The sequence below is a fragment of the Zalophus californianus genome, chromosome 7 (assembly GCF_009762305.2).
Source record: "Zalophus californianus isolate mZalCal1 chromosome 7, mZalCal1.pri.v2, whole genome shotgun sequence".
NCBI lineage: Eukaryota > Metazoa > Chordata > Mammalia > Carnivora > Otariidae > Zalophus > Zalophus californianus.
Genome location: NC_045601.1, coordinates 14,197,382 through 14,220,826, shown reverse-complemented (window position 1 = coordinate 14,220,826; position 23,445 = coordinate 14,197,382). Strand labels below are relative to the sequence as shown.

The following is a 23,445-nucleotide window of genomic DNA, read 5'->3' as shown; positions in this document are numbered from 1 at the left end:
GATAAATGGTTGTGTTTAATCCCAGTCACCACAAGTTAAGAAAGAAACTGAAATATGTTCAGAAGACTAGAAGGAGGAGAACTAAAACAAAACAAAACAAAACAAAAAACCAAAAAGTCTCATAAGAATACTATTTTTAGAACAAAGGTGTTTGCTCTAATGAAGAAAAAGAAAATCTGAATCATACTTCTCTAATATTTGAAGTGATATCATGTAGGAGAAAATACAGATCTGCTTTGTAGGATCCCAAATGTTAGAAGATGGATTGGCGAATAGAAACAATTAAGACTCTTGCTTCCTTACTTTCCATATAAGGATCTGATACTCAGATGAGATCTTCATTTACCTTTGAGGTTGGTATCAAGCCATGTATTCTTGAGCATTCAAATGGAGGCTTGACAACCCTTTGAAAGAGGCTGATGTACAGAGGCCTCAATTTTACATGGATGGTTAGCGTGGAGCCCAACATGGGCCTTGAACTCATGACCTTGAGATCAAGACCTGGGCTGAGATCAAGAGTCAGACACTTAACCGAATGAGCCACCCAGCCTCCTGAGACAGAAAATATCTTAGTTCTGAAGTTACTATTCTGGAAATGGCCTGCCCAAGCTAACTACTCTCTTCAAAATACAGTTGGGAGGGAGAGGACAACCCCTGTTTTTATCAGTTTCTACACTCTTGTAGATCATATTGTCAGTTCTTGAGCGTTGACTAATATTATTCTTCATCTCTTTTGTTTTTATATTGTTTCCCAATAGAATTGTAAAACTCTTAAGAGAAAGGAGAGAAAGAAAAAATATATCTCATATATATTGGTTTTCCTGGAATCTAGCAGTAATTTCTGTCAATAGTAGATGCATAATAAATATTGAATATTGTGACAGTGAATATGGTAGATTTCTCAGATTATTAAAAAAAAAATCTACTTTCCCAAGGCAGAGATTTCAAATTTTTACATACAATTCTTATAGCTCTAAGACATACTGTCAAGTTTGAACAGTGTTCTTTATCCTTTCCCAAAGTGTCCCTTTGGGATTGATAATAATAGAACACCTCAGTACATCATTATTACTGTAAAGGTCAAATGGGTTGAATATGTAAAATGCTTGGAACAAATCTTTATACATATCGTAAGCACTCAATAAGTGACAGTCCTCTCAAGATAGCACTGGAAAGAACTGTTCCTAATGTTGCCAGAAAGTTGGTGTGGTACAATGTTTTCAAGCTACAGATGTTGAAGATTTCCATCACTATCTTCTTGCTGAGAGATCATTTCTTATAGGGTGGGTTGTCAAATTTTTGTACCCATTGGGTAGAATCTCCCTATCTCAGGGATCTACACAAAGGCTTACTCAGTGAAGAAAGAATACTAATAGTTTGGTTTTTCATTTCACCACTAACACTGTAATTTTTATCACATGTAAATGAACGGAGTCTCAAGTGACTCATAGTACCCACAATCAACTCCTTATCCAACAATCAAACTTCATTATAATTGCCACCATCTTCTCATGTTTAGTGAAAGCATTTAGTTTTGCCATATAGTCATTGATTCCATGTTTAGCCCCAAAAAGGTACTTGCTAAATAAGCCAAATTCGTGAGGCCTTCTTTAGCACCGGGGTGGACAAGGAAGCAATTCACTATGTACAGATATCTATTCCTGGTTGTGATGTATTTTCCCTGTGAAGGAAAACAACTCCGCCCTCAATTTAACATTTCTGATAACTACTCTGCTTCACCCAAGCCAGCATTTATCTATGTGACAGAGCAAGCTTTCAATGTCATTTCCAGTCTCAAGATATGTTTATCTAAAAAGAGTTGTATCCAAACTAGTTTTTGCTTTTTGCAGGGGTGGGGGGTCAAAGGGGCTACTTTTTGTGTTTTCAAAAACACCATTTTTATGATTACATTAAAACTACGAGGAATTTGAGAAGTAATCTCTGTGCACTCAGAGGGAATACTCCTGAGAATGTGATTCTGGTCAATACTTTGGGTTGTTAGGTCTGACTCCATCAGTAAATATATCCATGTATTTCGTTTCTTAGGTGATATATAAAGCTCACTAAAATGTCACATTATGTTGAGTCTGCAATTCTCTCTTCATGTTGATAATATTTTCATATGTATTTATAAGTATGTAAATATATGTAAGATTAAATATAGTCACTGCTGTGTCTTCCTTTACCTTTAAAGTAGAGAATCAGATCAGTGTCAGTCCCTCTCCTTGTTCTGGCTCCTGTGCATCTACAGGACACATTTAAAAGCATTATTTGACAGGGTTATTTTATAAGGGCACTCGGACAGCATGGATGCTAGTTTTTGTCCTCAGAAGATTCACCCATTTTGATTCCACAGGACATCACAATTTCTTATCCTATGATTCTGGCCTTCTATCAACTTTCCATTTTTTTCTTTTGACTATGCTTTTTAAAGTGTAGTGGCTTGGAGGAGGAGAGATCTGGACTAGAGTCATAGGGGTCTGGCTTGTCCTGGCCAGGCGGCAGTGGGTAAGTTACTTAACCTCTGCCGTTGTCTGTAAAATGGGGAAATGGTATTCACTTCACTCAGTAGTTGTAAGGAAGGGAAAGCAAAGCATATTTATTGCTATTATGACTAGTAACCTTAGCAGTGTGCCAAGTGAACAGCATTCACTAATCTGTAATCACAATCACAATACTTGTTCTTATTAGTCCCAGACAACTTCTGTCTTCATGTTTACATGAAGATTTTTCTTCAAAATTTTAAGATGGGTTTTTAAATATAACTGCCAGGGTGATTGATGGACTTGGTAATTGCCAAGGTTCTCATACAAAGAGTTAAAAACCAGGTCTCTGGGCACCTGGGTGGCTCAGATGGTTAAGCGTCTGCCTTCAGCTCAGGTCATGATCCCAGGGTCCTGGGAACGGGTCCCGCATCGGGCTCCCTGCTCAGCGGGGAGTCTGCTTCTCCCTCTGCCTGTCTCTCTCTGTCTCTCATGAATAAATAAATAAAATCTTAAACAAAACAAAAAAAAAAACAGGCCTTTGCCATTCATAGTGTGGTCCATGGATCAGCACCATTGCACCCCCTGGGAGGTTGTTAGAAATGAGGATCTCACACCCCACCTCAGACTTAGTGGATTTGATTTTACATTTTAACAAGATTCCCTGATGATCCATATAACCAGTAAGGCCTGAGAAGCACTGATTCAGGCCACACTAAGTTGTGAACTTGGGGCACTGTGATCAGTGTGTAGAGATATATCCAGGAGTCAGAAAGACACGGTATGTTCGACCTAAACACAAAGTGGGAGGAAAAATCAGTCACAAAGAGCTTGTTGAAATACTACCCCTTCGATGCTCATCTCACTTACCATCCCCTCTGTCTTCTACCCATTGGGGCAGAAGTAAGCGCTTCCCTCTCAGTGTTGACCCAGTATTGTGCACCTACCATTCTGCGTTGTAATTCGTGGGCAAGCCTGTTACATTACTGGACTCTGACATCCTAAAGACTCTCACTCTTTTTTCTCCTGGCAGTCTCTGCCAGACCAGCCTATGGGAAGGTACTTAGCAATGCTTGACCTTCTTTGATCTGCAATTTCATACCGTTTTATAGTTTTGCCTTTTGTGAGTTCTTCCTACAGGAGCATGAGCTCTTTGAGGGCAGAGGCTGGGCCATTCATCTTGGTAATTTTGATACACATAAAGGAGTAATTATGTGTCTCAATTAAGCTCCCACTGAGAACTGAAATTTTGTGAGATAGATCAAGTGTTCCACTCCACATAGAACCATCTCTCTATTTTGGTCAGAAGAAAAAAGTTAATTTAAGGAGGAGAAATGTCTCTCATAAAGTTTATCCCATTTTTTTCTTCTTAAAATGTTGGTATCTACTACTGTTTGCATACTTTGGAATATAATAAAAGCCAGTATTTAATTTTACACATAAATTTAAAAATCAGTGATTTCAATATTAACATCATCAACATGATAGTGGTGAAAAGCACCATATTTTCCAGGAACTTCATCACATATAAGCTTGAGAACCAGTGAGCTCAGTCAATGTGTGTTAAAGAAGTGAGATAAGACAAAGAGAAGGTGTCTTTCTAGCATAGGTGCGTAGACAGGTTCCCCAACAGAAGTCAGATTTGCTCAGTTAATATGAAGAGGAAGGTCACTCAATTACTTAGCAACAGCAGAAAGTCTAAAATACCAATACAGACGAAGTAGAACTTTAAAAAAAAAAATCCACTCTTTACCTGACTTATTCAGGCTTGGCTTTAGTTTAGAATAGCAGCATTAGCTTAGGGTGAACATTATAGAAATGGGACTAAACCTTTGCCATAAACACTGCATGTTGACAATGAGAATCCTCAGCACGGCCCTGTTACTTTCATTGTGCCATTCTAGAAAACACCATTGATTAATATGGAATCATCATGTGTTGACTTAGAGAAGCAGTAACAGCACTTTCGTCTATGTGACATATTCATTTTGGGAATCACTGAATTGCTTTTCAGAGAGCAGACACACTTATTACCGCAATTCACATAAAAAAGATAATAAGCAAAGTTAAGGGGCGCCTGGGTGACTCAGTCGGTTGAGCATTTGCCTTGGGCTCAGGTCCTGATCTCAGGGTCCTGGGATGGAGCCCCATGTGTTGGGCTCCCTGCTCAGCGGGAAGTCTGCTTCTCCCTCTCCCTCTGCCCCTCCCCCACTCACTCTCTCTCAAATAAATAAAATCTTTTAAAAAAAGATAAGCAAGTTAACAGAAGGAAAAAAAAGGCAAACTGTAAACAGAAAAAAAAATCAGTAGAGAAAACAAAATCACATTTGAAAAGGGTATGCCAGAGACTGTTTCTCCCAATAGTAATTATTCATATAATTATTTAAGATAGTTACACAAACAGGGATAATTGCTATGGAAATTCAATACAGAGCAATGTCTAAATAAACACATTAAATTGGAATAAAGGGATAATACTACGTGGAAGCATCACCAGAAGAGACAAAACACAAACTATACCCCACTTATGTTTGTGTTTATCATAATATCCCTATATGCAATCCAAACCTTTCTCTACAACCCAAGCCAATGTAGGTTACCTCGGATTCTCTCTTGTACTTCCTAATACTTTCTATATCGAAGAACAGCTTAACTCTACCACCTCCTCAGATATATTCAGCATATCTATTCTTTCCAAAGCTACATTCCGTATATATTGTCTCACACTAACAGACATCTATAGAAGAAGGAACATTTAAAGACACAATCCAGTAACCAGAAAATTTTTTCAAAAGCTGGCCTGTGTTCTACTCAAGGTAAAAATTCATTGAAGAGGATTTATGGTCACCTTTCCCTATAGCACATTATTAGGTCTGTTTAATCAAGACAGTTACTTCCCTTCACTCTGCCTTCAACATACTCATGTTCAGCAACATGGTCCTGTCAGAAAATTCATACCACCTCATCTCAATTTCCTTGTTTTGTTTTTTTAACGAATTCACCAAACTCCAGGAAGTACACAAGTGATGGAATCAATTCAGCCAGCACTCTTCACTCACACAGCAAAACATTTTTACTCATTCCAGGAAGAGCGGGCAGCAGTTACTAGAAAAGCTAAGCATGATGAGGGAATAAAGGCTTTCCCGAAGCCCTTGACACAGATATTCCCAACCTCCCACTAAGTACCCTCTGAAATACAGAAAAGAGAGAAGAAGTAGAGTGACAGGTTTTATTTTTTTTTTTTTGAGGGGGGAAGCATAATTATTCTCCATCCTCATATATTCACCAAAGAGCACTGGTAATGAGAGGAACTCCATTGGTTTGTTTTTTAGCAAAGAATAACTCTGGGGGAAGAAGTAGATATTAGCAGTGATATCCAGAAAATAATCAGGTAAAATGGACATGGTAGGTATCTAATTGACAATTTTAGGGTTGTTGTATAGATATTAAATGATAACTCTATACAAAGAAATATGTGTATACACATATATATGGTACTGTATGTATATATTTATACATGTATGTACATATATACATGTGTATGGTATACATGTGGTTTATATGGTATGTGTGTATGTATGTGTGGAGAGAGAGAGAGAAACTAAGCACAGTCTTGAGCACATAGTTAAGTACTCAGCATTAGCTATTCACGCTATGATAACACTGTCATAATTCCTACTTCACCTCTGACCCTTTGCCATCCCACTAATCCTCTGGATTAGAAGAGTGACTCGCACACTATTGGTAGTGAAGGACTAGGGTGTTTTTTTGTTTTGTGTTGTTCTTTTTAATGTTAACAGAGGTTACTTCTCCTTCCCTCCCTCCCTTCCTTCTTTCTTCCCTCTTTCCTTCCTTCCTATTAAGTAAGCTCTAGGCTCCATGTGGGGCTTGAGCCGACAACCCCAAGATCAAGAGTTGCATGCTCTACCAACTGAGCCAGTCAGGTGCCCCTCTTTTGTTTTTTGTTTTTAAATTTCCAATCAGCCATGGAGCAATACTTTGGTCAAACACAACAAAAACAAATAATAAAATGGGGAAAAATGCAATATAAAGCAACAATTTGTTTTTATTATTAGATTTAATAGACATAAAATTACTCTGTCAAATTTGCTCTAAACATTTCTAAAAGCTTACTCTCGATTGCATTATTTACTTTGTTATGGACCAATAACAAATGTTTTGCAAACCAGCGCAGGAATCACATGTGATCACACATTGAGTAGCAATGTTCTAACACTTAATTGTCTGTACCCGATGTCAGAACTAGCATTGTTAGGGAGAATATACTCTATTGCAGGAGTTGAAAATTCAGATTAAAGCTCTATCTCTTACTCTGTGAGCAAGTTACCTAACTATTTTGAGCTCTAGGTCATGCAATTATGAGATCAGGATAATAACATTACCTAATAATTCACCAAAATGTATGAGATTAAATGAAAAGATCCCTATAATAAGCACAGCGCTGGGCACACGGTGAGCTCTCAGTTTTTGGTAATTACACTGATTTGTATGCTTTTGTCCTTTCTCTATGAATGTTTTGAAGAGAAGGGTACTGTCGAATTACTATATGTATCTTCAGTATCTAAGGCAGTGCCCCACTGTCATTAGCTGCTCAGTTAATGCTGAGGGTAATGATTTGTCGTGTAGGAACAGAAATATTAGTATACTTCGGAGAGTGAGAATGTATCAAAAATTCACATGCTGTTGGAAAAAATGCTACTACATTGCTCTATTCCACATAATTCATAAACCATTAAAATACTAAAATATAAAACACACTGCAGTTATTATAGGTTGCAGCAAAAGTCAGCCTCATGAAGTAGGGCTTCTGACATTGTGTTACTGCGTTAGAGAGAAATGGATTATATAATTAAATAGAAGTGGGATGCAGATAATTATTTTAAAAAATTTTAAGACTATTTTTTTGAGAGCAGTTTTAGGTTTACAACAGAATTGCAAGGGAGGTACAGAGATATCTCATATACCCCCCACACATGCATATCTTCCCCATTATCATCATTCACCAGAATGATGAGCTTACACTGACACATCATAATCACCTCAAGTCCACTGTTTACCTTAGGGTTCACTCTTAGTGTTTAATATTTCATGGATTTGGACAAATGGGTAATGACATATATCCATCATTGTAATATCGTAAGAGAATTTTCATTACCCTAAAAATCCCCTGTGCTTTGCCTATTCATCCCTCCCCTTGCTCTCCACCCCTGGCAACCACTCATCTTTTCACTGTCCCCATAGTTTTGCCTCTTGCAGAATGTTTTACAGTGCAAACCGTACAGTATGTAGCCATTTCAGATTGGCTTCTTTCACTTAGTGATACGCATTTGAGGTTCCTCCATGTCTTTTCATGGCTTGATAGCTCATTTCTTTTTAGAGCTGAATAATATTCCATTGTCTGGATGTATCACAGTTTATTTATACATTCATCTACTGAAGGACATCTCAGTTGCTTCCAAGTTTTGACAACTAGGAATAAAGCTATTATAAACATCGTGTGCACGTTTTTATGTCAATATAAGTTTTCAGCTCCTTTGGGTAGATACCAAGGAGTGTGATTGCTGAATCATACGGTAAGAATATGTTTAGTTTTGTCAGAAGCTGCCAAAATGTCTTCCAACGGGGCTGTGCCATTACACTCAACCAGATTTTTTTTTTCTTTGAGCAGTTTTTACATAGGTTCTCATGCAGCCTTCAAAACAAACCTGTGAGGTAGATATTGCCGCTTTATATCTAGGGAAACTGAAACCAGAGAGATTAGTCCCTGGTATCCAGCTGGTACCTGGTATAGGTTTAAACTTAAGCCTGCCTATCTCCAAAGTCTGTGATCCTTCTTTCTTTATTAGTAATTCCTAGGCAATGCGCTCTAGCACAGATTTGTAGGGCAAACCTCCGATAGGATCCAAGAAGTGACCAGAACCTGATAACAGCCCTCTTGTAAATCTCTCTGCCAGGCAATGGGCGTATCCCAGATGCTCCAGAAAGGCTGGATAGTTCAGTCCATCCATGATGCATGATTTTGTCAATCTCTTGTGATTGTCTACACTTCTGTTTTTTTCCACAGTAGAGTTACATTATTTTATTCAGTGAAGAAGCCTATAAAAGCCTTTATTTAAATACCTGTTGGAAATACTTGTTCCTTATAGAAATAAATTTATAATACTTGGTTTTGATTTCATATGAACTGTGAAATATCTGATACAAAATTAAAAATATAAAGATCGTGATTTGCAATTGAAGGTTTACAAATCTAGAAAATCAATGAACATGCATACATTAAATTCCTATATGTACAGCTCATATCAGTCTAAAGATGGTGTCATGTTTTTCATCTTGATGGCCCATCAGTTTTCATTAAGTTGGTTACAGTGGAAGTTTTTAGGTTGGTTTGCAGTAAAAGGGCATCCCCTTCACTGTAAATACATCTCCCGAGGGGCTTCTAAAATATTTCAGAGGGCAGCTGGGTGGCTCAGTTGGTTAAGCGTCTGCCTTCAGCTCAGGTCATGATCCTGGAGTCCCCGGATGGAGGCCCAGCATCTAGCTCCCTGCTCAGCAGGGGAGCCTGCTTCTCCCTCTGGCTCTGCCCCTCCCCCTGCTTGAGCTCTTTCTCTCTCTCTCGCTCTCTCTCTCTCTCTCAAGTAAATAAAATCTTAAAAATAAATAAAAATAAATAAAATGAAACATTCCAGAAAACAAGATAAATGTTGTTTCACTACAATTACCGTAAGGAGAGGTATCACTCATCTTCTGTGCAGCCATCGATTCTGCTCTACTCTCTCTTCTTGTTCTCTTCCTCTTCAAGCCCTGCCCAGAAGAGGCAGTTCCTGGCTTTTTATCCAAACAGGCTTGTTCCACTTGAGAAAGTGTTATTAGCATCTGCTACTTCTCTAGTCTTATCTTGAGGTGCCACAGGCATGCCTGTGACAGCTGGAGGCTATTCTGTGAAATTTTCAGAGGGGTTAGCAGTCAGGATCCCAGGAGGTAACGGATGGCACAGTCAGGTTTAAAGAGTGTTTAATAATGGGTTGCTTAAAAAGGGTGTGTGGGGGGGAAAGGAGGGAGATCCCAAAGGACAAGGCAGTATTCTGGAGAACAGGTGACAGGTATAGGTAATATAAGTGATGTTATGGTTCCTAGTCATGCAGGTACAAGGAGAGTAAAATGGTTAAGAGACTGGGACAGGCCTTCTGACCAAAGCTGTAATCCGAGGTAAATCAAGAGAAGCAGGCAGCTCAGGTGACTGTGCAGGAAGTAATATCCCAAGCATCCCTTCTGCCTTCCTTTGACCTCCTGCCATGCTCCATATTGGCCAAGCTCTTCAATTGAGGCCATACTGATCAGTCTCCTGGGACACAGGAGGCTAGAGAAGAGAGAATATTCTAGAGGGACAAACGGTGGCTATCCACCATCGATGGCGGCTCTGTTGGCCCATGTTCATGTGTGTTCTGTGTTCTCACTGACTGATGACAAAATGTACTGAAAGGGGTTCAGTTCAACGATCCTTACTGAATGTTGCTAAGTATGTCATCCAGACCTAAAATAAGGAAGAAATGAAACTCAGACCTATCTCAGTAGGTGAGTTAGAATTCAGATATATTTTAAGACTATTAAGATGAGAGTTTCTTGTCACTCTTGAAATATAAGAAGGAATTGTTTTCCCAACATTTAAAAAAAATCTTTTTTTTTAAAGATTTTATTTCTTTGACAGAGAGAGACACAACGAGAGAGGGAACACAAGCAGGGGGAGTGGGAGAGGGAGAAGCAGGCTTCCCGAAGAGCAGGGAGCCTGATGCGGGGCTCGATCCCAGGACCCTGGGATCATGACCTGAGCCAAAGGCAGACGCTTAACGACTGAGCCACGCAGGTGCCCCATTTAAAAAAATTCTTGAGGAGGAAATGAACCTTACTATCCCGAAGAGAAGAGCTATCCCTATTTGTAACACAAATTTATGCAATCTTCCGTTTCCAAAGTTAATAGTGTTTTCTATGGCTTGTTGCATAACAATTGGCTGTTGGCTGTTCATTTACACAGGAGTCTGCACAACCCGAAGTCAGCAATGGTCTGTTGATCCCAAGTCAGTGTTTCTGAGTTTTGTTTTTTTTTTTAAGATTTTTTATTTATTTATTTGACAGAGAGGGACACAGCGAGAGAAGTAACACAAGCAGGGGCGGAGGGAGAGGGAGAAGCAGGCTTCCTGCCGAGCAGCGAGCCCAATGTGGGGCTCGATCCCAGGACCCTGGGACCATGACCTGAGCAGAAGGCAGACGCTCAACGACTGAGCCACCCAGGTGCCCCAGTGTTTCTGAGTTTTAACAGGCAGACAAAATCGATTCCACCTGAGTAATATTCCTCCTAACAATCCATGCCCTTCATTTTGTTTGGCTCTGCATCCCTTGTTTTAACCAGTCACATAAGATAGGTTATATAGAACGTTATTCATTCTCAACAGCTTCCTCACTACCGAAGTCCCTGTCAAAGCATGTCAGAAATATTTGGAACTCTCTAGTTAACATATTGAAATGACTATGGAGTAAAATGGAAAAAAAAAGTGTTTCCTTAATTCTGTAATTGGCAGGAAAAGGCTGCCTTCCCAGTTACCAGGTATACAGATGTTACAAACAGGATACAGTTTATTAGAAATTCCTCCTTAGCCTTAGTAAATTGGTTGTTGTCGGCAATCAAGAGTCTCACCATTAATTGGGTTGGTGATATTTTGAAAAGGATTTTTGTATGTACAGCAGTCCATGGTTGGTATCCAAAATAGACTATCTATTGGTTGATTGATTGTTTGACTTTCATATGGAAACCTCAGTTTGGGAAAGGAACTAAAATCTATTCTTTGAGTTTTCCTTTTGAAGTACACCATTAGGAGGGAAGAAGCTTGAGGAGGCAGGGGCCATCACCCATTCTTGTGTTAGTGCAATTCAGCATGAAACTATGAGCTGTTCTGCCCTGGATGCTGATCAGAATAGAGAGCAAAATTGGTCGGATTACGTCAACAACATGAATTTACAAAATGGTGAATAAGTAACAATATAAATAAATTAATTCACACATTTTATTATGTGCTGTATTTAAAAATTATTTGCATAGTTCAAGAAAACAAAAAAAATTTACATAGTTCAAGTTAGGTAACCTAGCTTTAAATAAACCAAAAATAATTTGATTTCTTGTTTTGCAATATTCCATTCTTCATTGTCATTCATAGGTAAACCTAGTTCAATATTCATACTACTATTTAGAGTCCAAAAAAATGGAAATTTAGTACAGAATAAAAGTGAAAAGGGTTCTTTTAAGTGGTGCTATAAGAAATGAATAGTTATTTAGAAAGAGATAATGTTCATTGAATCTTCAAACTATATACCAGAATATACTCTAAATATATCCCAGACATAGATGCAAACATTGAAAATATACAAATATTACAAGACAATATGGGTGAATTCCTTTATAATCTGGGAGAAGGGAAAATCTTGCAAACCATGATCAAATTAAAAAAAAAATAAAAGACTTTGCATGACAAGAAACAAAACAAAAGTAACACTACCATAAGCATAATCAGTAGACAAATGCTAAACTGGAAGAATTAAAAAAAAAAATTTAGAGCTTAGAGGGTTAATTTTCATCGGAAGAAGCAACTACAACAATGGGATATGTAGAGTACAAATACCGAGAGGTGTGAAGACTATCAGAGAGCATTTGTTTGGTCTGGGCATGGTTACCATTTGCCAATCTAAAGAGCTCTTTTAAACAAAAGAAAAGACCAAAAACCTAATAAAAAGTGGACAAAAGATGTATATAGATGGTTCACTAGAAACAAGTATATAATTGTACTTTAATGTAAGAAAACATAAATAAATGCAAATTATATTACATTGATATACCACTATTCAAATATCACGTTTATGAATCAAAAGCTTGACAACATATCCTGTCAGAAAAGCTGTAAAGAGTGAATTTCCATATGCTGTTAGAGGGAAAACAAAATGGTTCAACCATTATGGAGGGAAATTTGGCAATGTCTAACAAAAGTACATACGTATTTGCCCTTTGATCTAGCCAAACTCACTTCCAAGAATCTACCATGAAGATACATCTCTAAATATGAAATCGCACATGCACATTGTTATACATTAAAACATAATTTACAGTAATAAAAGATTGGAAATGACCAAAATGTCCCTGAATGTGGGGGTTAGCTAACTGAAATAAATTCAAGTCAACGAAGAAAGAGAGAAGACAAATTGCCAATATCAAGAATGAAAAAAGGGATATCATGACAGATCCTATAGATATTAAAAGAATAAGGGAATTCTATCAACAACTTTATGCCAATGATGGACGGCTTAGATAAAATGGACTAATTCCTTGAAAGACATAAGAAAAGAAACAGAAAATCTAAATGTTCCTGTAATTATGAAAGCAGAGAATTCATAACTTTAAAACTTCCCCCCAGTTTGTTTCTCAGAGTCCATAGTCTCTGAGGGTTCTAGGTGGGAGGGGGGTGGGGGGATGGGTTAGCCTGGTGATGGGTATTAAAGAGGGCAGGTACTGCATGGAGCACTGGGTGTTATATGCAAACAATGAATCATGGAACACTACATCAAAAACTAATGATGTAATGTATGGTGATTAACATAATAAAATTTAAAAAATTAAAAAATAAAATTTTCCCCCCAAATAAGGTCCAAATAGTTGCTTAATCCACTCACATATTTGAAGAAGAAATTTTGTTTTCTTCTCTTAATGGTAGTTGGACTTTGTTCTGGCAGGCTAGTAAGCTACTTGCAGATAGGCATGATCCACTGAAGGCCCCTTTGCAAGGTTTGCTAGTGGGTCTAGAATAACCATGACCCCAAACGCAATTCAGATCTCCTACTAAGGCTTGACCCTACCAGGGTCCCCACTAGATGCGCCAGCTGATTACTATGGACTATCCATCTACTCTGGCTGGTTGGAGTTTGAGTGGCCTCCTGCCTAACTGTAAGCCCTGGGAGTTGTTTCTTGCTATTCTCGCCTCTTTCTTTGCTTGATTTTGTGGAATTTTACTTGATGCATTCATGGCCTAGTACCAGCAAGTCAAGAAGACCCTAAGCAGATTTCTGTAGTTTTTTATCTGAAAACTTCCCTCCTCTCTAGACTCCTCCCTACAAATTCCAGTCTCCACCTCCTCCAAGGTAAGGCTGTATCTCTAATTAAATGTTTTATCTGAATTCCGATGGTGAGGAAACATTTTGTCTTATTTCCAATGAATCAGTGAATACCTCATGAAGCCAAGAAAGCTAGTTTTCTTCATCAGTTTTTAGGGCAGATTAAAGAGTAGTTATTATAGCTTTCATCACAGATTTTTAAAAAATATCTCTTTTTTAAAATGCTGAAACAGGGTAAGGCCAGTGGCATAGTCAGATTTATGGGCGACAAACATCTTCTAGTTTCTTTTAATTTTTAATTAATGGATCATTCCTACAGGCAAGCTTGCAGAAGAAAAAGCTGGTAGAGTGGTGAGTCTGTTTTTATGGAAATTTGGTCATTAGTACTAATCTTTGATGGACACAACTCATTAATTCTTGGACAATACTGATGAGGGAGGGCAGAAGGAGAAACAAACAAGAAACAAAACCAGTAAATATTACTCCAGGGCGAGATCTTGGAATTGAAATGTAAGAACTGCTACAACATAAATTAAATTTAAACCCAAAGAGCGACATTTTAACAAAGAAAAACGTAAATATTTTTAAGCTAAAATTGTCAGGTCAGAAGTTAAAACTGCCTGAATTTGTTAATGCTGCAAACTACCAAATGGCATGTTTTTCTCAGGGAGACAATGTTAGTTTTACCATATCAAAAACTGTAATACAGCTTTCAGATTAAGCGGTTATTTTTATTTTATTTTTTTAAAGATTTTATTTATTTGACAGAGAGAGACACAGTGACAGAGGGAACACAAGCAGGGGGAGTGGGAGAGGGAGAAACAGGCTTCCCGCGGAGCAGGGAGCCCGATGTGGGACTTGATCCCAGGACCCCGGGACCATGACCTGAGCCGAAGGCAGACGCTTCACCCACTGAAGCACCCAGGCGCCCTAAGAGGTTATTTTTAAAGACACATGCACACACATGCAAATACTGAAAATATCACTGAAAACCTCATTGTCATAAAATAGGAACGTTGATAGTATTGATGTGGAACATTCAGGCATGATGTATGATCTTGGGTTGTGAGAATGTAGTGATGAATAACTCATTGGAATTTAGATGAATGATTGCTTTGTTTATTTATAAGGGGGGTAGAGATGGCCACATTGCAGAGAATTGGTCTTCTGGCATGTAAGGTGGTAGAAGGGTTTGGCTATTCAAGGATGGGAGTAGCAGAGGTTGTCATCCAGCCTGGAGCTTTATCAATGCTGAACAGAAGTAGCAATGCCATTTTCTCTACAAATGTCCCAGCTGGGCCTTGCTCCTGGACATTTAGCTATAGAGCTTCCCACTGGCCCTCTTAGAAATCTGTGAGCTACTAAAAAGCCCTTAGCAAATTTGTTTTCTGTTTTATTGTAGTGTGGATTCTGTATCTGATAGACACTGAAATCAAGATAACTGATTGGATTTAAGTACACGGGGGTCAGTGACAATCAGAAAATGGTTACATATATGGTCTAGGGCATCAGAATGATTAGAAGGGGTGAGGTACAAAGGTGAGGCAAGGCAAGGGAGGCAAGTAGCTTCAACATCTCTTTCGAAGTTTGGTTGTGAAGGGGAGAGGGATGGTAGAGAATAGCTCAAAAAGGATGTAGAGTCAAGGGAGTAAATTTTTGTATTTTTAAAGGTGGAAGTGATTTAAGGTTTCTGGGAAGACTAGAAGGTAATATAAAGGACAGGTGGAGCCTGCCTTAGCTTAGCTGGAAGCTGTGCCTCTTTTAATGTAATAGAAGGTAACACAGGTACTGTCCACGGAACAGCTTCTTTGAATCCAGAGTGACTGGAAATATACAAGTATTTGCTCTGGAAGAGCCTTACTTGGTACAGGAAGAAGGAACAGAGAGATGCCACAGGATATTCCAAATAGTGAAAACAGAGCAGTTACATTCATTAAGGAATATAGAAAAAGAGTCAAAATCGTAGGTGTATTACATTTAACTGAATACCTTTGTATGCCACTTCTTCACTTATATTGGTGAAGAATATAACCATGTTATAAAAATTTAGGTAACAGAGAAAAAAAGTCAATGCATAGCCTTCAGAGTTTCACAATGCTTTTAAAATTGTGGTTTTTGAAAGGTATGCTCAGTCGTCTTTGTGGATGTATTTTTATAGTTGAAATACAGTGTCTCTGCAGATGGTATAGGGCATACTATTTGTTTCACTTATCATAATCATGTTTCCACCTCACACAGGATTCACAGGCATCTGTTAATAGTATAATTTTTTAATTGCCATAATTTACGTAGCCTTTTCTCTACACCTAAACTCAATCACGGCATCAATTTGAATTACAGCTCTGCAAAGGAGCTCAGGGATCATCAGTGCCACGTCCTTCGTACAGAGGAGAAAACTAAGATGCAAAACAGCTGAGTAAATCTCATCAGGGTCATATAGCAGATGAGCAGCAAGGTCAAGACCAGACCCTGAGGCCATAACATGGACAGCAGGCTAGCAGAACTGATTGGAACTATAATCCTCTAGCTCAGTGCTTCTCAAATTTCTAGTCTAAAATGAGTATTACTGGTCCACACTGAGATCAGGGGTTTGCAAAAGAATAAGGAAAACAGTGCACTGCTTTATATTCTGTGACTGATCAGTAGCGATCAGCTCACATACCAGCATCGGTCCACAGAATATGCTTTGAGTAGTACGGCCCTAATTGAAAGAAAAATCACTCACAAAATGTCTGGTTGTCTCTGTAGCTATCAGTGGCATTAGTAAATAATATTTTGGATTTCATAGCCACATTTACTCATTATTCTTACATTTTCTTCCTTAACAAAATCAAGTAAGTGCCCAAGACATTGACCTTTTGGAAAAAAAAGCACACACACCCGGTCTGCAAGTATAATACGTTTACTGTGCAGGTTTACATGATTTTATTCAGAGGGATTCACATATGAAGATGGAGTGGAAAGCAGATGGGATGTCCTTTTAGCCTGATCAATTGTACTGTTTGATAATTCAGCAGAGTTCCTGAAATCCATGTTCTCCTGTCTTGGTCTAAGAGAAACAACCTTCAACCCCTGAAGGATAATTACATCCCTGCTAACTCACAGCCTTTAGTCATTCCTGACCACTACACTAAAATAAGTGTTTCAAGAATTCTTTTATGCCATAATTGAACCACAAAATGCACCTTTATAAATATATTCTATAACTCACAAGCTATCTGAAAGTTAATTCTAAGCATGAGAAAAATTACCATTGGATCATCAGGGTAAAACAGAACACCAGGGGTCATTGATTTCATTTCTCACTTTATAAAATCAGCCAGCACATCAATTATACTGAAATTATGAATCCCGTTTTTAAAGATCTCTGGAGGAAGAAGCGATGCCACATTCACTGTGATGGGTAACATATTTATAGCTGCCCTGAAGGAAATGCAAACTCCTACAATGTCCCTTCCAGGATAGTTTAAAATGCTTAAGCATTCTTATTACCACGGTTAATGCCAGCAGGCAATATTCTAAACACACTAAATATATTACATCATTTAACTGAGAAGTAGGCACTATTATTTAGGTGGTAAGTAGGTTTCTAGAGGAGGAAAAGTCTACCAATGTCAAAGACACTGAATCTTTAAAAAGTAATTTAGGAAGCGCAACCAAAATATTCTCAGTACATGAAAGTAACAAAGAAGTAACAGAACTCTGAGAGTAAAATTAGTGAGAATTCAAATATAAAGGTGTTTGTCATTTGCAAGAATCATCCCCCGATATTTTTGTAACTGCTGGGATAAAGTGGTTTAGGAGACACGATACAAATGCAATTGTATTTTAAGACTGAAATCTAAGCTACTGAATTGTATTCTGTGAGGAAAACGGTGATAACAGAAGAGAGATGATCTCTTCACACAGCAGACACAGATTGGGAAGGCAAAACCAGCTCAGCTCAAGGCCATGTATCACTGGACAGACTGACTCATTTTAACCATTTGTACCACAGTGAAAACACTGATCAACCTACGTTGTGAAGATACAGGTTACTCGTTCTATCTCTTGCTTGGATTCGGTGTTCAAGCAATCGTCTCATTTTGACTTAGTTTTCACATAACTAATGCTATAGGGAAAGAATGCTGGCAGTAATATTTCTTAATATGAATTAATAAACTGACAATGTGATTTATACATTTTGTGTCTTGTGATCTGGTAATAAAAGGTAGTGCATTAGATTACTTTTGGATATTGAATTAAGTGTATTTTCCTCCATTCTTAAAAAAAAAAAAAGTTTTGTGTGTGTCTTTTACAAAAGTTGAAGATGTTTATTGCAGAAAATTTAGGAAACACAGATATTCACAATGATGAAAAATATTCTATAACCTAGAAACTCTTAACTGTGTGTGTGTGTGTGTGTGTGTGTGTGTGTGTGTGTGTCTCCACACATACACATAGCCTCTAGTTTTTCACAATGCAAACATTTGCACATACTATTCGGCTGCAAACACATGCCACCTTTCAAAGAAAAGGAAAGATATCTCAGACACAGAGCTGAGAGGCATGGGGAATTAATCCTAGCCCTTGAGATCTAATCAAGAACTTCCACCATTTTCCCAGCTTCCCCAACATTTTCCAGAGTTTCTATGGAACAGCAATTTTTTTGAGTTTCCCATCCCCCCTCCCCACATTTGAAGAGAAATGTCTATAGTGGTTCTCCTTTGCCTGTCCCACCATTGGGTGTTGGATGTCTCTTCATCTTACAGATGGAGTGCTCAGTGAGCTCTTATTAAGGAACTATGCCTAAGCAGACCTGGATCTGATTTAGAGGAGAGTCTGAGCTTTGAGCTAATGATGTAATGGGAGGGCACTTTTGAGAACCTGAAATGGCTCCCAATGATCTCTGCCTCCCTGTAGTCACACAAATGTGTGATCCTCTCTTCTGGACTATGGGTTGGACTTATTGACTCACCATTAAGGAATAAGGCAAAAGTGATGAGATGTCACTTCTGAGATTAGGTTATAAAAAGACTGTGGCTTGTCTTGGCCCCTCTCTCTCTTCCCTCACTCTGACATTTTGTGGCAGAGCCCATGTGGTAAGGAACTGATGTGTCCAGCCAACAACCAGAGAGGACTAGAAGACTTCTGCCAACACCCATATGACTGAGTTTGGAAGATTTGTCCCCAGTTGAGCCTTGAGATGACTGAAGCCCCAGGTGACACTCTCTTTGCAGCCTCGTGAGACAAATTATGTCAGAAGCACTCAAATAAACTGTGCCCAGATTCCTGACCCACAGAAACTGTGAGATAATATTTGTTGGTTTCACTACTTATCAAGTTTTGGGGTGACAAGTTTTATATAACAGTGAATAACTCGTACAGATGCCAAGTACAATATAAAACTGAACCCATGTTTTATTATTTTCATTAAACATCTCATATGCATTAAACCTGACCTATTATCCTTGTTACGTTTACAAATAAATGTATTTTTATTTCCGATGTCTGTTTCCTTTTTAGAACTTTATTTTTATTTTGAGGTATTTTATGTTTTATATGAACTCTGAGGACATCATTATTCTTATTTTAAAGTTTTTTTTTTGTTTTCCCAGATGTTAGGCCCTCAATTTGTTGGCATTATTGCATTTCTTTCATGATATTTGCCTGTCTTGGTCTTCCTTGGCGGTCTACTCATCTTGGTACATGAGACTCCCATCTGTTTGCCCATCTGCAGGTACTTCTGTTGACTGTGGGGTGCAGAGTGTGCCATGCTGGGGGTAAGGTGCATGCAGGTAGCTTATCTTTGGAGTATGTGGTTTACCCATTTATATTTCGGATTACAAGCCATCTGGGATAGTACCATGTCTTTTTAAGCCATATTTGCTGCATTAGCCTAGGGTAAACACTGCAGCTGCCCAGATTATTATAAGGGGAAAAAGAATGAGTAACAATTCAGCTGGTCCACATGCAGTTCCAATTGCTCATCTAATGATTTTCCCAGAAACACATCCTACCCTATGTATTTTGACTATGTGTTTGCAGAAGCTCTAAAACTGTTCCCACCTATAAGAGAGTTTTGTCAAACATTTTTTGGACTATGGTTTCCTTTTGTCTTGTTTCTTTCAGGAATGCCTCAAAATCAAAGATTCAGCCAATGGTACTCTCTTTTTTTCCTCCATTATTATTAAGGAGGTATCATAAAACACTTATTTATATTTATATATACATATATTTCTTTCTTAAGGGATTTGGGCAGGCAGGATTACATTTATGTGCTCATCTTGCCAACTGAATCCAATTAGTAAAAACATTTATATTCTTGAAATTAGAATTCTAAAAAATGTTTCAACTAGAAACAAAGTCCAATTTTAATAAAACTGAAAACAATGGTTCTAAACTAACTGTAATGTTGGTGATTAAGTGGTTGAAAGGAACAGTTTGGAAGTGGTCCAGTCATTTGGTGAATGCTGCTTCTGCCATCAACACATTAAAGAGGCATGGTACTTTTGTGTAAAAAAACGTGATATTAAGAAAATTTGGGTAGATGTATACAAAAAAGTGTGATTCTAAAATTGATACAGAAGATTACACAATCTTTTTTTCAAGGCAATTACCCACACTGATGATCTGTTTAAACTTGTTTTTTCTTTCACTATCTACTCATTTTTACAGTCTGCTAAAGAAAAAAAATCTCCTAGTATTTTATACATGTAATATAAATATATATATATATAATTTATAATTACATAATTTTATAATTTTTGTATCATTCTGGTTAAAATATCTAGGCCTAGTCTATTAAATGTGTAATGAAACCTTTTGTCCAGGTAAAAGATAAGGTGTTAATAAATCTTTTCCAGACATCAACATATAGTCCACATAATCGTTAACAGAGGATTCTCTTGGCAGTACCATCTACTGTTGACCTACTTTTCTTTGATTAACTTAAGGACTGAACAGTATATGAAGCTTTCAGAATAATCAAATTTTCCTTTTCACAAATGTTATTTGTTCTACAGTGTTAGAGAAATCAATTTAGATAAAAGAAATATTATCAATTTATGAAAAAGGAAATATTGGGATGCAGATAACTTCATTATTAAGGGTATTCTACAATAGACTGAGGTAAAAATATACATTTCACCCCCTAGTTGCTAATGCCTACAATAACACCACTTAACAACAATCGATACAATAATAAATACAAGATTTAGGCAAGGATAAACATATTTAGGAAGACTAAATTTAAACATTTTTAAATATTTTAAAGAAATTTTCGTATTTATAGTTACTTAATTTTAGAGGTCAGAAAGTTACATGGAAAAATAAGTTTGGTTTATAAAAATCATGAATCTAGAATAGATTCCTACTAATTAAGGTCATTAGAAAATGATATTCACATGTTGAGGCTGCCTAGAAATACAATTGTCTAAAAGCACAACTGATTGTAAAAATGTCTTCCGTTGGTGTATTGAGATACTGGATTTCACTCTTGAAAAATGTGGTTATTTTGGAGAACTGTCTCATAATTTTGTCAAGTGTAATAAACCCTTGAGTATTTTTAAGGAAATACCATCATTAATGGCTGTTGAACTAATGTTCCCAGAGGTATGGGTATGTTTTATGCAAAGATACAACACTTAAAATCCATAATTTAAGCATAAAGATCCTAGTACAAATACTTGAGTTGAAAATACTGTTTTCATTGAATAATATTCTGTAAATTTGGGGGAATTAAAAAAATGAATATCAATTTTCAATCAGTATTTGACAAAACACATATTTAGATCAAACCATGAGCTTCTTACACGAAAAAGAAAGAGTGCATTAGGGAAACTGATGGAAATGTGATGCCCAGATTCAGCTGGAAATATCCACAGACAGATGTTTACTACTACAAGAAAACTTAATGTGAGCCAGTTATTTAAGAAAATCATTAAAAAATTTTCAAAACATTACTGTTTTGTATTCTTTTCTTCTAAAAAACTTTAGACATAATTCATCTTTTAACCCATCTAGAGAAGCGCTATGTTAGAATCTTACAAAGTATATGACTGTCCACTTTGGATAAGTCTTCTTTGCCCGAAGAAAATGCTATTTTGTTGATCTATTTAAAAACTGAGGTGCATGGGGCGCCTGGGTGGCTCAGTTGGTTAAGTGTCCGTCTCTTGATTTTGGCTCAGGTTACGATCTCAAGGATCATGAGATCAGCCCTGTTATGGACTCTGTGCTGAGCCTGGAGCCCGCTTAAGAGTCTCTCTCTTCCTCTGCCCCTCCCCCACCACGTGTGCGCGCGTGCGCGCGCTCTTTCTCTCCCCTCTCTAAAAAATAAATACTGAGGTGCAACTTTAACTTCATGATTTTCATAGCAGCAGTTGAAGACTTAGGTCTTCACTTCTTTAAGACAGTCAAAAGTGTTCTTGCTGTTTGGTTTTTAATGCTAAAACTTTTATCAGTATGTTTTTTTTATTATTATGTTAATCACCACACATCATTAGTTTTTGGTGTAGTGTTCCATGATTCATTGTTTGCATATAACACCCAGTGCTCCACGCAGAACGTGCCCTCTTTAATACCCACCACCAAGCTAACCCATCCCCCCACCCCCCTCCCCTCTAGAACCCTCAGTTTCTTTCTCAGAGACCATAGTCTCTCATGGTTTGTCTCCCCCTTCGATTCCCCCCCCTTCATTTTTCCCTTCCTGCTATCAATATGTTTTATTAAGATCTCTCTAAGAACCCACAGTATTTTGGTATCAGTATTCTAAAAATTAATATCCATTAACTTGGTTGTTTTGTCATAGAGTGTTTCTTGTCTTCACCCACCTCCAACTCCATCCTTATTCACCCTGCCTTTTGAATAAAGAATGTATGTACAATTATACATGGCTTGGAGCTGAATGGGCTTGGGAATCACAAAACTAAAGTGACACAGTCCACTTTAAAAAAATACCTCTAAGCTACAAAGTCAAGTGAGACTTGGAAATGCTAGAGGTCAGAACATAGCTCACAAATTATCCCAGTACAATTTAGCTTATGAATGTTTTGGAATTATACAAACAGCATCTGATGACTCATATAACTTGTACCTTAAATGTGTTTTGCTGTTGTGCATTCCTTTTAGTCCAAGTACCCCCTGAGGAACAAAGTGTTACAGAAGCAGTTATGGTTTCAATTTCCTTCTATGATTTGCTTTCATTTGGAAACCAGTAAAAGGGGGGACATGGACTGACTAACTCCTGACATTATCAGGAGCTTCAGAATACTAAATTTTCACTCTCCTATAGGAGAAAGAGAGTCCTACCAAAGACTATGGATAACTTGAGGAAACCAAGAAATATGAAGATGTTACTTAGGAAATGTTATTATCAACAGTAATTAATTAGTCTTACAACCAGGTACTATGCACTTGAAACATTTTTTTAATTAAAAAAATACTGCACATGGGGTGTCTCCTTTGATTCCAGATTTTAGGTTGGTATTGTTCTGGGTTTTTGTTTTGTTTTTTTTTAAGATCCCATTTATTCATTTGACAGAGTGAGACACAGTGAGAAAAGGAACACAAGCAGGGGGAGTGGGAGAGGGAGAAGCAGGCTTCCCGCCGAGCAGGAAGCCCGACGCGGGGCTGGATCCCAGGGCCCTGGGAACATGACCTTGAGCCAAAGGCAGACGCTTAACGACTGAGCCACCCAGGCGCCCCTAGGTTGGTGGTGTTCAACACGGATATTTTTCATGGTCCATTCCTGCTATCTGGAGGCAGATGAACTCCATTTTAGACTATTAGGGTAATCTGACCTGATCCTTGC

General features: G+C 37.8%; 1 protein-coding gene across 4 annotated transcripts in view; it reads right to left on the bottom strand.

Annotated features, from left to right (window-relative positions):
* Positions 1-23,445, bottom strand: part of RGS17 (regulator of G protein signaling 17) — a 91,507-nt gene that overhangs the window by 40,184 nt on the left and 27,878 nt on the right. The window contains exons 1-2 of one of the 4 annotated variants that reach the window (XM_027601564.2): positions 9,227-9,287; positions 2,187-2,245 (exon numbers count right to left, since the gene is read on the bottom strand). The exons of 1 other annotated variant lie outside the window; for it this stretch is intronic. The gene's annotated coding sequence lies outside the window, so the exon portion shown is untranslated. Of the gene's footprint in view, positions 1-2,186; positions 2,246-9,226; positions 9,337-23,445 lie in introns of those variants that run through there. 2 more of the 4 variants (XM_027601562.2, XM_027601565.2) reach the window with 2 other exon arrangements.